General features: G+C 44.2%; 1 protein-coding gene across 1 annotated transcript in view; it reads right to left on the minus strand.

Moving 5' to 3' along the window:
* Positions 1–7,724: 7,724 nt before the first annotated feature.
* The window catches only part of LOC143820582 (uncharacterized), a 104,366-nt gene continuing 98,363 nt past the window's right edge, over positions 7,725–13,727 (minus strand). The window contains exon 4 of the transcript XR_013225411.1: positions 7,725–10,092. The gene's annotated coding sequence lies outside the window, so the exon portion shown is untranslated. The remainder of the gene's footprint in view (positions 10,093–13,727) is intronic.

The raw sequence follows: 13,727 nt of genomic DNA on the forward strand, positions 1-13,727 counted from the left end.
ACACCCCAGGAAAAAAAAGAAAGGATAGATGGAGAACAGAGCATAACCCTGATAATGGGATAAGGATTTAATATAACATAGATTATAACCACCTAGCAAAACTGTGCAGAATTTAATCAGGCTCTTCATCCTACCAGTTTCTTGGGTTAGCAAAAACAAGGGTCATCTATGGAGCGTGACAGATTGATTTGGCTAACAAGCCACACTGTCCTATGAAAGCCCCAGTGGGAGACAGAAGGGAGCAGTCTCTTCAGGTTATTTGCCCCATCCTCTGATGGACACGCCAAAGGCCTTCCCTTCTTCAGGAGCTCCACTTCTGTAGTTGTCAGTTCTTGAATTCGGTAATTTAGGTTTTCTTTCATTTTTGTAGCCTGTATAACAGTGTCTTTAGGTCACCATGTGTCAGTTTGCATTTGTAAGTCGTTCCCAAATCCTCACGTTGTTTTTTTTTTTGGGTGGATGGTGGTGGTAAAAAATTAGGTCAGGTTTCTTGAAGTCTCTTATTGGGTGGGACATATGATGAATCTTCCATCTTTTATAAGAGGATGTCACATTTTATTATGTCTGCTGATTTTGACCTCCTTCCTATCAGGATATAATTTTGGGATGTGGAAATAAATCCTATAGGTCCGATCTGGATGAAATAGGTAGTTCCCACAGATTCGCTTTTCCTGTTGTAGACCCCCTTCATGTCATCCCTAAGGATCTCCCCTTAGGTATGTTGTTCTGCTGGGAATGAAGCAGAGAAGTATTTGTGCTCCCAGTCCAAGTCTCCATTCCTGCACCACTCCTTCCCATAGAGTGCCTCTCCTGTGGCCTGAAAAAGGGGGGACTTGACCAGCCTCATCTGTGGGATTGCCAGCAGATATGGCTCCGTGGCAGAGACCGATCTCCTCTCTCTACTGCATCCACACAACTCTTCCTTGCCTGCTCTCAGGCAGGGCTGTCACTGGTTGCTGTAACACCTCCACCTTCCAGTTGGGCCTATAATGTAACCCAGGGGTAGTCAACCTGTGGTCCTCCAGACGTTCATGGACTACAATTCCCACGGGTCCCTGCAAGCAAACACTGGCAGGGGCTCATGGGAATTGTAGTCCATGGACATCTGGAGGACCACAGGTTGATTACCCCTGATGTAACCAACCCAGCACCCTCCATGACCCTGGTGAGTTTCCAAGAAGGGGCCTCATCACCCCACGCCCAGGAATCAGTTTTACTACCCAGCCTCCTAGGGCTGCCAAGCCCCCCCCCAGCCACCAGTAGAGGATGGGGGGATAGGGTTGACAGCTCCAGGTTGAAAAATTACTGGAGATTTGGGGATGGAGTCTGGGGAAGACAGGGACCTCAGTGAGTTTTCATGTCAGAGTCCAGACTCCAAAGCAACCATTTTCTCCAGGGGCATTGATCTTTGTCGTTTGGAGATGAGCTGTAATTCTGCAAGAACCCCCAGTCCCATCTGGAGGCTGGCATCCCTGCATCCTCCATATTGACCAGTTTTCATGATGTGGTGAAGGCTGTAGGGCCCTGAGGCTTTCAGCTCCTTGGGGAAAGGGTGTCAATGCTCCCGCATTCCTATGGCTTCTTGAAGATCTCAGCATCAGTCTCTGGAATGTGAGGTTTACTCAGGTAGCTGATGTGGTTGCTGCTTTATATTCTTTTGCAGGTCACTCGTCCCCCTGGTTTACTGAGGAACTGAGAGCAATGGTTTTAGTTGGAAGGATGGAGGAAATCTCATGATGAATATGATTAAACAAAGATCAGAATTCACCTATTGTGCCTGGTCTGTGGTGGAGAAGTATTCTTACATCACTACTACCATCGTATCTGTACAAAGCCATCCAAGCTGAGCTGTTCTATGTTCTGAAGGGGCTACTTTATATTGCCCTTGAGCATGTAATGATAGATTATTCTGTAGCTCACTGTGGCATGTTTGCAAGGCACTTTGTGGATAAATTCGTTCGTATCTGTCATGAACTGGACAGTATGTTTTTCTACATGTCCGTGTCAGAATGGGGTCAAACCTCAGTCAAGTCACTCAGACTGAGCATGTGGACAAATGACTTGAAGGTTTGCAGATGACTTCTTTCTAACAAGGAGCCCAAGGGAGCTCTCCTGCAAAACTCCCGGCCCTGGTGTCCATGCTCCAGGAGCTGATAGTGGCGCCCAGCATCCTGCGAGACCAATGAGCTTGACTGAGGTGCTGATGGTTGATATTACAACCAGTGGAGGTATACAAAGACAGCATAACTGTGGCCACTAAAAAAAACTACCCTGCCTTTATTTTCAAGTAATGTGAAATGAAGTGACTCCTGTATTTGTATAGTAGTTACGTTGTCAGCATGAAGGTAATAGAACTGGGGGAGGGGGCTTTAGGAAGCTTTCCGGTGAGAATTTGTGTTTTACTTGGTGGAAAGCACTAGTGGTCATTGAACCAAACACTGTCATTCTTCCAATTCCAGTGCAAATACTACCCTGCCTTTATTTTCAAACACTACCCTGTCTTTATTTTTATTTGAAAGCATTGCTCATGGTCTTTCCTGCCCAGCAATCACTCATCTATGGGGCTGCTTTGATAGGCTTTCCATAGAGGATGCCACCCACAGGTGCTTGTTGGTTTCTATCCAATGTGTACTCAATTATCTAATAATTTGTTGTATGACTTCAATTGTGGTTTCTGTTCAAGTCCATCAGTCCCTGCTGCACAATGCCCATGGTTAATGCCCAGGTCTTGTTATTTTTCAAATATCCCCAAAAGCTAGTTTAAAAGTCGGCTTGGTGTAGTGGTTAGGAGTGGAACTTCTAATCCGGTGAGCCAGGTTTGATTCCCTGCTCCTCCTCCACATGCAGCTGGCTGGGTGACCTTGGGTTCGCCACAGCACTGATAAAGCAGTCCTTAATGAGCAGTAATATCAGGGCTCTCTCATCCTCACCTCTCTCCCGTCTGTTGTGGGTAGAGGAAAAGGACAGCAATTGTAAACTGCTTTGAGAATTCTCTCCCTCTCCTTTATTCTGTTTGTTGCTCCCTATCCCTTCTTCTGTGGATGGGATTTTTTATTTTTAAAGGCAAGCTACCTGGAGCAACGAATAGACATACAAACGTGCAGGCAAAGCCAAAAATATTTTTTTTCCAAAACTTAAAACACAAAGCATGCCTCTCTAGAGCCCCTCCCCCCCAACAAAAAATCAGGAACAAGATTAATTTTTAAAAGACTCAAAACTCATGATTCCATAAGGGGTGGCGTTATAAAATGCACTTTGCATCTATGATTAGATGCGTTGGTGTTTAAACAGAGAACTATTACTTTTAAAAAGAAATTGGCAGGCATCACAGGACCTTTACAAAAGGGAGAAAGAGGACTGGCTGCCTGGCTTGATTGACAGGCGTAAGAGAATCACAGATAACCCACGTTACTCTCTTCCACCATTTCCAACAGCACTTGTGAAGGGTGAGAAGCGTGAAAAGGCAGCAGACTATAGCGAGATGGCAAGAAGGTGAAGAATGTCCAGGAGGTGCAATAATATTAAGTACCACACCATTTAGCTGGTGTAATGCTATTTTTAGCGAAATGCGGAAATGCCCTTTGTTCTACCCTTGTAAGCTAGGTAAAGGCATCTCATGATGCTTTCTGAAGCAGTCAAATACCTGAGTCCCCTTACACATTTGCGTGCCATTGTGGTTGGGTCCCCCATGTGTCAGTTCACTGTGGATATCTCTAAGATGGCTGGATGTTAGACCCTTTGGCTCTCTCTTCTTTCCCTGTGGGCTGTCTCATTTTGTTCTGCTGCCAGTCACCACAGTTCCCACTTCCTCTTCTATTAGTTTTAAATTTTAACAGTTTCTTCAATTCTCATGCTTTCTGAAGTGGACACAATTTTGAAGGGCATCTTTTCTTTCTCACATGTTCCATCTCAAGTGGGGATCCTGAAGGACCAATTGGTGTATATTTCAGTCACAGCTCAAAAACACACATAGGGGGAAGCATTTATAGAGTCTTCCCACACGAGAGTAGAACCACAGATCAGTCAGAATGCATCAAATGGCTAATGGAGAAAGGGTCGTTCTGGACTAACTTGCTTCAAGCTTTTATGGAAATGGAGACTAAGAAACAAAAATAACAAGGAATGAGTGATTGAAATGCTGGAATCAGGCTTTTGAATAACATGGCACTATTCTTTAGTATGCATGTTTTAGTGTAGCAGAGCTTTGAATCCCTGTTATGCTGTGGAATTTGCGAGGTACCTCTGGGCACATCACCATCTTTCAACCTGACCTGCTCTCACAAGGTGGGTTTAGAGATGCCAGCTTCTGGGTGGGACTTGGGGATCCCCTGGAATTACAGCCCATCACCAGACTACAGAGATCAGTTTCCCTGGAGAAACTGATGCTTTGGATGGTGGGTTCCATGGCATTGTACCCCCCTGAGGTCCCTGTCCTCCCCAGGTTCCACAACCCAAATCTCCAGGACTTTCCCAGCTTGGTGGCTGGGAGGACCTGGCAATCTTAAAGTGGTTGTTATAAGGATTAAATTGAGGAGAAAACAATGGGAAACACTGTTTTGGGTTCTGATCAGGGAGAAAAGTGGGAGATAATAATAATCGGGGGGAATCTGGTCTCTACATAAATGGAACAGAATAAAATAAAAGCTTTCCATTCCTCTGAAGGGACAGTTCCTTTCTGCCTAAGAATGAAAAAGCCCAAGATTATACAGAGAGGTTGCAAAAACCATGAGCCACCCAGACTTGTTTGCCTCGCAATGCATGAAGAACCCTGAAAGGAGGTGGAGATGGCACATGTAACATGCTCAGCTGGAACATCAAGATAAACAAATTTGCTGCACTAAATTGCAAAACCGACAAGTGGTGTTATCTGGAAGGGCAAGATTCTTTTCCCATCCAGAGCTGATTCTGCACTTTGTTTAATCCATTGTGGATCCTGCTGAATTCAGATCGATTTGAACTCGGGTCTTCCTCTATCCCCCCCCCCCCGCCGATTGAAACAGAAAAGTGTTCTGCAAATGATTAGGGAAGCTCAGAAGGGGGGGCAAGCACAGCAAGAGCCTCTTTCTTTTCTTGAAGTGGGGGGGGGGGCAGAAGATTGGAGACAGCAGAGGAGGTGAAAGAAACCCAAGAGGCAAATCTCAGCCGAGAGTAGTTAGGGCTTCTGGGGACTCTGCTGAGAGAAGTTAGGCCTTCCCCTTTGAGAGAAAATTTGCAGCTTGGGAACAAGGAAGTCTTTGAACTGACACCCTGGCCAATCAGGGCTTTTCTACAGCGTTGGAGGCTCGAGGAAGCTAGTTAATTCAGGACAAGCAGAGAGCTACACCTTTACTCATGCTGATTTTTCAAATATCAAGGGTTATATCCACTCCAGGATATCGTGGGGGAAAGGTAGGGTCACTTTGGATCAATCCTGCTTGTTGCAGAGGGAAATTTTAAACTGCCCAAAATCAAAATGGAAATCGCATTCAGTGTAGACAGCGGGGACTGAATCAACCTGGGATTGGAATAAAAGCTCCGTGCAGATTTAGTCCAGATCCCTGGCCCTGAGGTACCCAGGCCCTAGATATGTATTGTTGTATTTATTTGCTTCATTTATACCCCACTTTCCTCCCAATGGAGACCCAAAGTGGCTTACTACTTCACAAGCTGCTAGGCTCGTAAGGGCATTGTTTGTTTTGGTAAGGTAGCGGCAACATCAATAACCATTTTCATCGGTATAGGGTAAAATGAAACAAAACAACCAGCTTTTAAAAAATGTCTGAGTTTTGTTTGAGTTTAATATAGAAGCAGCAAATAGAATTGGGTTGCATACATCCTGCCCATCCCCCCCTTTTTTCAGTCTTGTGTAGAAAGAAATATTGGAATAATTTATCTTTGTCATAAGTTATTAAAAAACAGAGAAAAAGAGTGGGTGAAAACAAAGGCTACAGTGCAAAGGCAAATGAAGAGACCATAAACTCACATGCAAACTTCATTTTTCTCTTTTCACCTGTAAAATAATCTTACATTTCTTTCTTCAGAGCGAGGAAATTTTAGAGGGGAAGAGGAGGAGGAGGAGGGGAGGAGTGCTGTGACTGCAAAAAGGTTTTCCGTCCAAATAGGCTGAATCAAACCCAAGATATCTTCTAGAAAATGATGCTTACATTTTTATTGTTCAAGCAGAAGGCAGACAACTTAATCAGAGCCCTTCTCTGGGGAAATAAACAGTCTACCCCATTTGTTTATGATATTTTCACTCACGTCTTCTGGTTTTATCATCGCTGCACTGTTGAAAGCACCACTGTGCATTTGGATGACGTTATCTCCGTCATTTGAAGGCCCAGCAATAATGCGCTGCCTGTGTCTGGTGCGGCAACCTCAATTACACATTCTTTCCTGTTCCTTGCCTGTCAGATATGGCACAGTCGCTATCATGTAACCCACCTGCCTTCCGATATCAGTGGAGAGGGAATTCAGTCCTTTTTTTTCTTTTTCGTTCTTTCTTCTTTTTGGCTTCCTTTGTTTTCAGACACCAAGCTGGCTGGCAGAATCTGCAGCTATTTAAAAACCACTGGTATGATTTTTTTAGAACAATGTTTATTCATATGGGTATGCTGCTCTTTCCACCAAGAAACTCAGCCCCAAATACAGGACTAAAGATTTTCTTGTTCTTTTAAGGAGTTCAGGATGGCATACAGTCCTCTCATCCATTTTAGCTTTGCCATAACCCTAAGAAGCTAAGCTGAAAGAAGCTAAGCTGAGAGGGCTCTGGCCCAAGATCACCTACAGCGTAATCCTGAGCAGAGTCGCACCATTTTTAAAGCCACCGAAGTCAACTGGGTTAGAAGGCTGACTCTGCAAAGGGTTGCGCTTGCTAGTGAGCTCTGGCATCTCCTAACTCCACCATGCCCATTTTCAGATCGAGAAAGTTTCTATGTAACCTTTTACTTCTGCTCAACCAAACCATATGAAGAAAGGCTGAGGGACTTGGGAATGTTCAGCCTGGAGACAAGGGGGTTGAAAGGGAACAGGGATTGTTCTCTTTAAGTATTTGAAAGGTTGCCACTTTGAGGCAGGCAAGAAGTGGTTCCAGTTGGCAGCAGAGGATTGGACCCACAGGAATGGCCTTAAACTATGTGTAGAATGGTACCAGTTGGATATCAGGGGGGAAAGTTCACAGTCAGAGTACTTCAGCAGTGGAATAGGTTGCCTAAGGGGATGGTGAGCTCCCTTTCACTGGTGGTCTTTAAGCAGCGGCTGAATACTTTTCCTGTATGCTTTAGGCTGATCCTGCATTGATCAGAGGGTTGGACTAAATGGCCTGTATGGCCCCTTCCAGTTCCAAACTCTATGATTCTACCCTTTTCTATGTCCCTTTCATATGAATATATGAAGTTACCATATACGGAATTGGCTTACAATTGTCCTAGTAATGTTTTCTCCTGTAGTGCCGCTCCATATCTTTAGCTAGATGTCTTTTCCAGCTCTGCCACCCAATAATCTTTAACAGGGAACTGAATCTGGGCAAAGCATGTGCTTAACCACTGAGTTAAGACCATCAATGAGGGCAGCAAAGGGCTTGCCAATGTGATTTCTAAAAAATGTAGGGAGTGATTGTTGTCCTTTTGAAACAGAGGCCATACAGAATTCCTGTGCAATTCAGCACCAATACTAAATATTCTGTTTATCTCCCAGGATTTTCTACACCCGAATTGCTAGATGAGCAGGAGGGACAAGACAGTTGCTGACAGTACACTGGAAATATTTATTGAATGACAGATAAAGGGGAATGAACATACAAAGAGTTAGACAGTACGAAGTCCACTGCAAGTGAAATCAGGTAACAATCTGCTTTTGCTTTGTGCAAAATTGTGAGTAGCAGCTCCTGTGTTGGCAATTGTCCTTTGAATTTTACTTTACTCCGTTTCAAAATCAAAAACTGCAGCACTTCCTCCTGCTTTCAGATAAATATGTTCAGCAAGGTGTTCAAGAAGAGATATGCTGCGCTTTGTTGCTGGTTCTAAACCTGTATCCTCTCAATACATACCTCTGAGAATAGATTTTGAGAAGAGAAATATTATTTCTTCTTTCCCATGCTTGTCTCTTAACAACCACAATTCCCTTGATCAAGGGCCATCTCTAGACTGAAATCCACTGCGCTTTTGAGCCGATCGTCTGCTTTGAACCGATCGGGGTTTGTACTGCTTTAGCTTGTCCTTGTGCTCATCATTTTGATCCCACAGCAGCAGTTTAGAGGAAGTGTCCTGCAGTGCAGATAAACTGCTAAGAAGAGGTCTACCTAAGCTGCACAGGACAGCTATAGCTGCACAGCATCCGAAGTACTGAGTGAGGGCACAAACCTGATCCCCTGTGCCCTTTGTGGAGATACACCAAGGGTAAAAAGAGTGGCTTGAATTTCTTAGGGCCAGACTATACGTTATTGCATCCACGGGTCCAGCCTGTGGGTGCCGCAATGTCTAGTTGGTCGTACATTGTACTCTCTTGGGAGGCATCAATCAGAAGATAGGAGGTACCATTCTGGCCACTTCGTAGTGGCTCACTTTCACCCCTGTGGTATATCCACAGGTGGAAAAAGCTGAGCAGGTGAAACATTTGCAATAATTAGAAATGGCAGGAAGTGGAACTGTAGGGCACAACTGTTTTTTAAAAAAACATTCTGCATTTTCAAATATCCAGCAGCAGAGCAGCTGCCAGTCTGAGTAAGCAATACTGACACTGGTAGACCAATGGCCTGATTTATTTACTCTAAGGCAGCTTCATGTGTATTCCTGCATAAGTGATGAAAATGAGAATGCGGCAAAGCCCCAGGTTTAGTGAAGTATAACCTGGTGTTGGCCCCATGCAGCCTAGGTCAACCAGCACCATAGTTGGTGCTAAATTCTGAACAGGGTCTGCTGGTGCTGTTTTTCAGTCTGTTTTTCAACAGACTGTCAATTATCAGTCTGCTTTTCAACAGACAAAAACAGTCAAGTCAACACGGCAATGTCAAATATCTAAAATGGTGCAATATGTACACAAAACAACTCTAAAATGAGACAAAACTTGTACAAAGTATGTAAGTGGGATGCTTCATCTTTGCTTTTTTCAAAGTGCGTCTGCAAAGCACAACTAATTGGTAGAGCTCTTCTGTAGATCTTTTATTTCTATTAGAAAAATTAGATGTGACCTCTTCACAGATTTAGAGGACCAGAGGCACCACTGGCCTGATCTAGCCGGGATGCTCTTATGTGCTCATCAAATTTTATTTTGAACCAAAAGGCATAACAGAACGTCAGACTGTATCCCTCTCTTGTTTACTGGACTTATGGTACCTGCTATCAAAGGACACATTTGTTCACTCGAGGGGAAGAACTACTAGCAGCATGTTCATACACCGACTTGAAAGGGAACCATTAAAACCAAGCAAGTTTCACATTCAAACCTTGTTAAGTATTTTAGGTACCAGGAGAACTGAGAACTGGAGACTAAAACAAGTCTTGTTGCACAGGAATGTCCATAAGCCACTGTGTGCTGAGGGAGGAGTGGTCTGTAAGATCACCGTTAAAGCATTAAGGCGGGGTAGTCAAACTGCGGCCCTCCAGATGCCCATGGGCTACAATTCCCATAAGCCCCTGCCAGCGAATGCTGGCAGGGGCTCATGGGAATTGTAGCCCATGGGCATCTGGAGGGCTGCAGTTTGACTACCCCTGCCTTAAGGGCATGTTCCCTTCGTATTTGTACAGGCTCGGGAGGGGATTTAAGTAAAAACATTCCTGCTACAGTAACATATTTTCTTTTGGATTAAACATTACAGTAACTGACAACAGCCATCTATCTGCCGCAGCGGAAAACAATCTACATTTTTAAACAGTATGTCATCAAAGAGACAAAGGTTTTATTCCTCGTCCTGATGGCAGGAGATTTTTCTTCAAAAAGCCGTCGGGGCAGTTGACTGTGGCAAGGGGCAACCCTGGTGTTGTGAAGTAGCCGTTCTCGGACTGGCGACGGCCTGATTCACAACACCAGCTGTTGCACTGAGCCAGGCAGCTTGGATCTCCGTTCTTTGCGCTCCTTGGGACCGTCTTATGCGCTGTGCTACCTGAGTGTCCACATCTGCAAAACAGGAGATAAAGAAATGTTGCCATAGTTAGACAGTAAGGTGAGCTCACCTCTTTTGCTGTTGTTGCTCTTTAAATCAAAGACATAGGTGGATAGTTCCTCAAGGAAAACCACTTGAGGCAGCATTACAAATCTTTGCCCTGAACAAAAATCACATTTATTTAGGTCAAAGGCACTATATCAGCGGTTCTCAACCTTCCTAATGCCGTGACCCTTTAATACAGTTGCTCATGTTGTGGTGACCCCACAACCATAAAATTATGCAAGGGTTCTTTCACAGAAATTAAACCAAAACTGACCAATGGCATGAAGATCCCTTGTTCGTGACTGTATATAAATTGTTTTCCAGGGGTGGTGCTGGAGCGGCTGGCAGCCGAGCGCAGGTGCCTGCAGATGGAGTGGCAGCAGTGGTGGTGTCCCCCCCTGCCACGCTGCTCACCCTGCCACAATCCCTGTGAAAGGGTTGTTCGACCCCCAAAGGGGTCCCAACCCCCAGGTTGAGAACTACTGAACTATGTAAAGCTGAGAACTTGTTTTTTTTTTGGGGGGGGGGGATAGATTTTGTGTCTGATTCTTCCAGTAACTTGAATAAGATTTGTGGTTTAAAAAATAGTGTTAGATCCATCCACTTGTTTTTTTGGAGGAAAGGGGAGCAGAGAACCTCTTCTAACCACCTCTTGCCAAGCATTTCCTGTACAATGAATCCATTCCTACTTGTGCATTAAAGAATAAGCACAAAGCATTCATTTTGAATCACAAATCATCGCTTTCATAGAAAAGAAATCAAACCAATTTGCTGTGTTTTCCGCTTCAAAAGAACTGTAAAAATGTTGCATATGAAATTACTATTCATACTGGGATTAATTTTTCTTTAAGAATAAGAGTTTAAGCAAGATAAGTAAGAGCCAGCGTGATGTAGCGGTTAAAAGCGCTGGCTTCTAATCTGGAGAGCTGGGGTTGATTCCCTGCTCCTCCACATGCAGGCAGCTGGGTGACGTTGGGCTCGCTACAGCACTGATAAAGCTGTTCTGACCAAGCAGTCCTGTCAGAGCCCTCTCAGCCTCACCTACTTCATAGGGTGTCTGTTGTGGGGAGAGGAAAGGGAAGGCAAATTTGAGACTCCTTCAGGTAGAGAAAAACAGCATATAAGAACCAACTCTTCTTCTTCTTGTAAGAATTATAAATATCAAGCAGTACACAGTATTTTGGGAGAGGCTGTCAGGAGGTTTTGGCTACAGTTTCACCAGTATGCAGATGATACCAGCTTTACCTTTCTTTTCCACTCAATGAACTGGATGACAGTGAACAATTTGAAACTTAACCCTGACAAGAGTGAGATTCCCTGGATTAGTAGAAAGGCAGGACCTTCAGGTCTCTTCTGTCTTGGATGGGGTTATAATCCCGTTGAAAAGCCAGGTTTGCAGCTAGGGACTGCTACTGTACAAAGCAGTTGACTTCGAAAGCCAGGTGACTGCAGTAATCTGGTGTGCTTTTGCCAGCTTTGGCTGGTGCGTGAGCTATGCCTGTTCTTGGCTCAGTCAGATCTAGCCACAGTGACCCATGCCTTAGTTACATGTTGACTGAGCTGCAGCAATATGCTCTGCTTGGGGCCATCCTTGAAGAGGCTGCAGCTAATGCTAAATGCTCCTGCTAGACTGCTGGTCAGGGTTAGCTGTTGAGCACAAATTTTGGTTTTGTGTCTTTATGCATTTTATTAGTATTGTAAGCTACTTTGAACTCTGTAGGGAAGGAAGACAGCTAATGCATGTTTTAAATAAATAAATAATGCTGTTATTTAAGGCAGCACAAAATATAATTTTAGGAGTAATCAACGTAATGCTCCTACTGCATTTCGTTCCAATATTACAAACACAATCAATATTACAAAAACTTTCTCTAGATTTATCAGCCTTCCCCCAAATGCTACAAATCTTAAAAAGTAAGACTTTATTTTATTTTTACAACAAGAGGAATAATATATTCAGTTTTATCAACTCCGAAAACACAGTTTGACACCAATATGAGCACTCTACAAGAATGTGAAAAAAGATCTGCCATCTTGGAAGATGGCAGCTACAGGCAAAATGACTGTCTCTGTAATGGATGTAATAGTGCATTTGCTTTATCGACCTCCAAAACATATTTTGACACCAAGATGGCCATCCTATGTGAATTTTAAATACTGAAGTAACCATAGCTGCCATTTTGGAAAATGTCAACTATAAGAAAAACGTTCCTAAATTTGAATATCTACCCAGGAAAATGTTAACGCAATAATGTCTTGAAACACTATTCTTTGTTATTGTTTTTTGGTAGGGTTATATCATGGATCCAGGACTATGATGTTTCCAGACTACAGAGAGCAATTAAGCACTATAAAATTAGTTAACAGTTCAGTCAAGCTTTACCTTATTCTGGAGCAAGACAGCATTTCTATAGCCTTTGAGTACAAATGCCAAGGAAATTAAATTCCTACTTTCAGGGGCTTTTTGCACGGCTCCAAAATAGCACAATGGTTGCTAATTGAAAACGCTACTAATTTGCCTTAACGCACGACGTTGTAGACAATCTGCAACACTCCTGAAACCAATCAGCAAAAAGCGCTTCGTTGTGGCGCTTTTAGGGGAATCCCAAAAAGTGGATTCACCCTCCGGAAAGCGATACACTCCTGCAACCAATCTGCAACAGTAGCGAAAAAGACCTGTGCGTTCCCATTGTTGCGGTTTCTTCAAAGTCCCTCCTCCTGAGCCTGTCCTCCAAACGTCCGGCGAAGCGATCGCCATTTTTTTTTCCCCGAGCGAGTGGAGATCAACGCACCGGCGAGCCTCCGTTTAGCCAGTGAGGCTTCCCAGGCTGCAGTCCCTCCTCAGAGCTGTTTACAGTCACAAGAAGCCCACAGAAGCCCGTTTGCTGATGTATTTTCCCTTTATTTTTCACACTGTTTCGGCTGAATATCGCGCCCGTGAGGGGGGGGGAGGGGGGATTTTTTTTTCCACTCTGAGGCAGCGTGGCCACGATCAAATGACAGCTCAAACAGAGGCTTCCCGGCTTCAGTTCCTCCCCTTCAGTCACTAAGCACACACATTTCACACACACATTTCACACACACATTTCACACATTCCATTCAGCCGAAAATCGGGCCCGTGAGAGGGGGGGGGGGGATTTTTTTTTTCACTCTGAGGCAGCGTGTTAACGATCAACTGATCAAACGACAGCTCAAACACCCCAGGCAGCTGGATGGGTCTCTCCGTTGCAACGAATCTACCCAGATTCGTTACAATGGGTCTGTTTTTTTGTTTTTTTTTAAAAACCTTCCTTAAAGGGAAAGGGGCTGTTTGGGAGCATGCTAATGGCTGCCCATTGGCTGCTTTTCGGCCAGGGGCGGGACGAGCTTGGCAATAGCGCTTCCTTTCTAGCGATTTCTGCCGAGACCGGAAGCCTGTGGGAAACGCTAAAAAACGCAACTGATTCCACTACAAAGGCAGGTATGCATAACGACGAATTCCACTATTTTAAATGGCGATTTTTCATTCTGCAAACAATTTGCAACAAAGATCCCCGTGCAAAAAGGCCCTCATTCTTCTCTGATGTCCAAAGGAAAGAAACAAATCTGTAGTATACATATTTA

The sequence above is a fragment of the Paroedura picta genome, chromosome 11, assembly GCF_049243985.1.
Source record: "Paroedura picta isolate Pp20150507F chromosome 11, Ppicta_v3.0, whole genome shotgun sequence".
Classification (NCBI taxonomy): Eukaryota; Metazoa; Chordata; class Lepidosauria; order Squamata; family Gekkonidae; genus Paroedura; species Paroedura picta.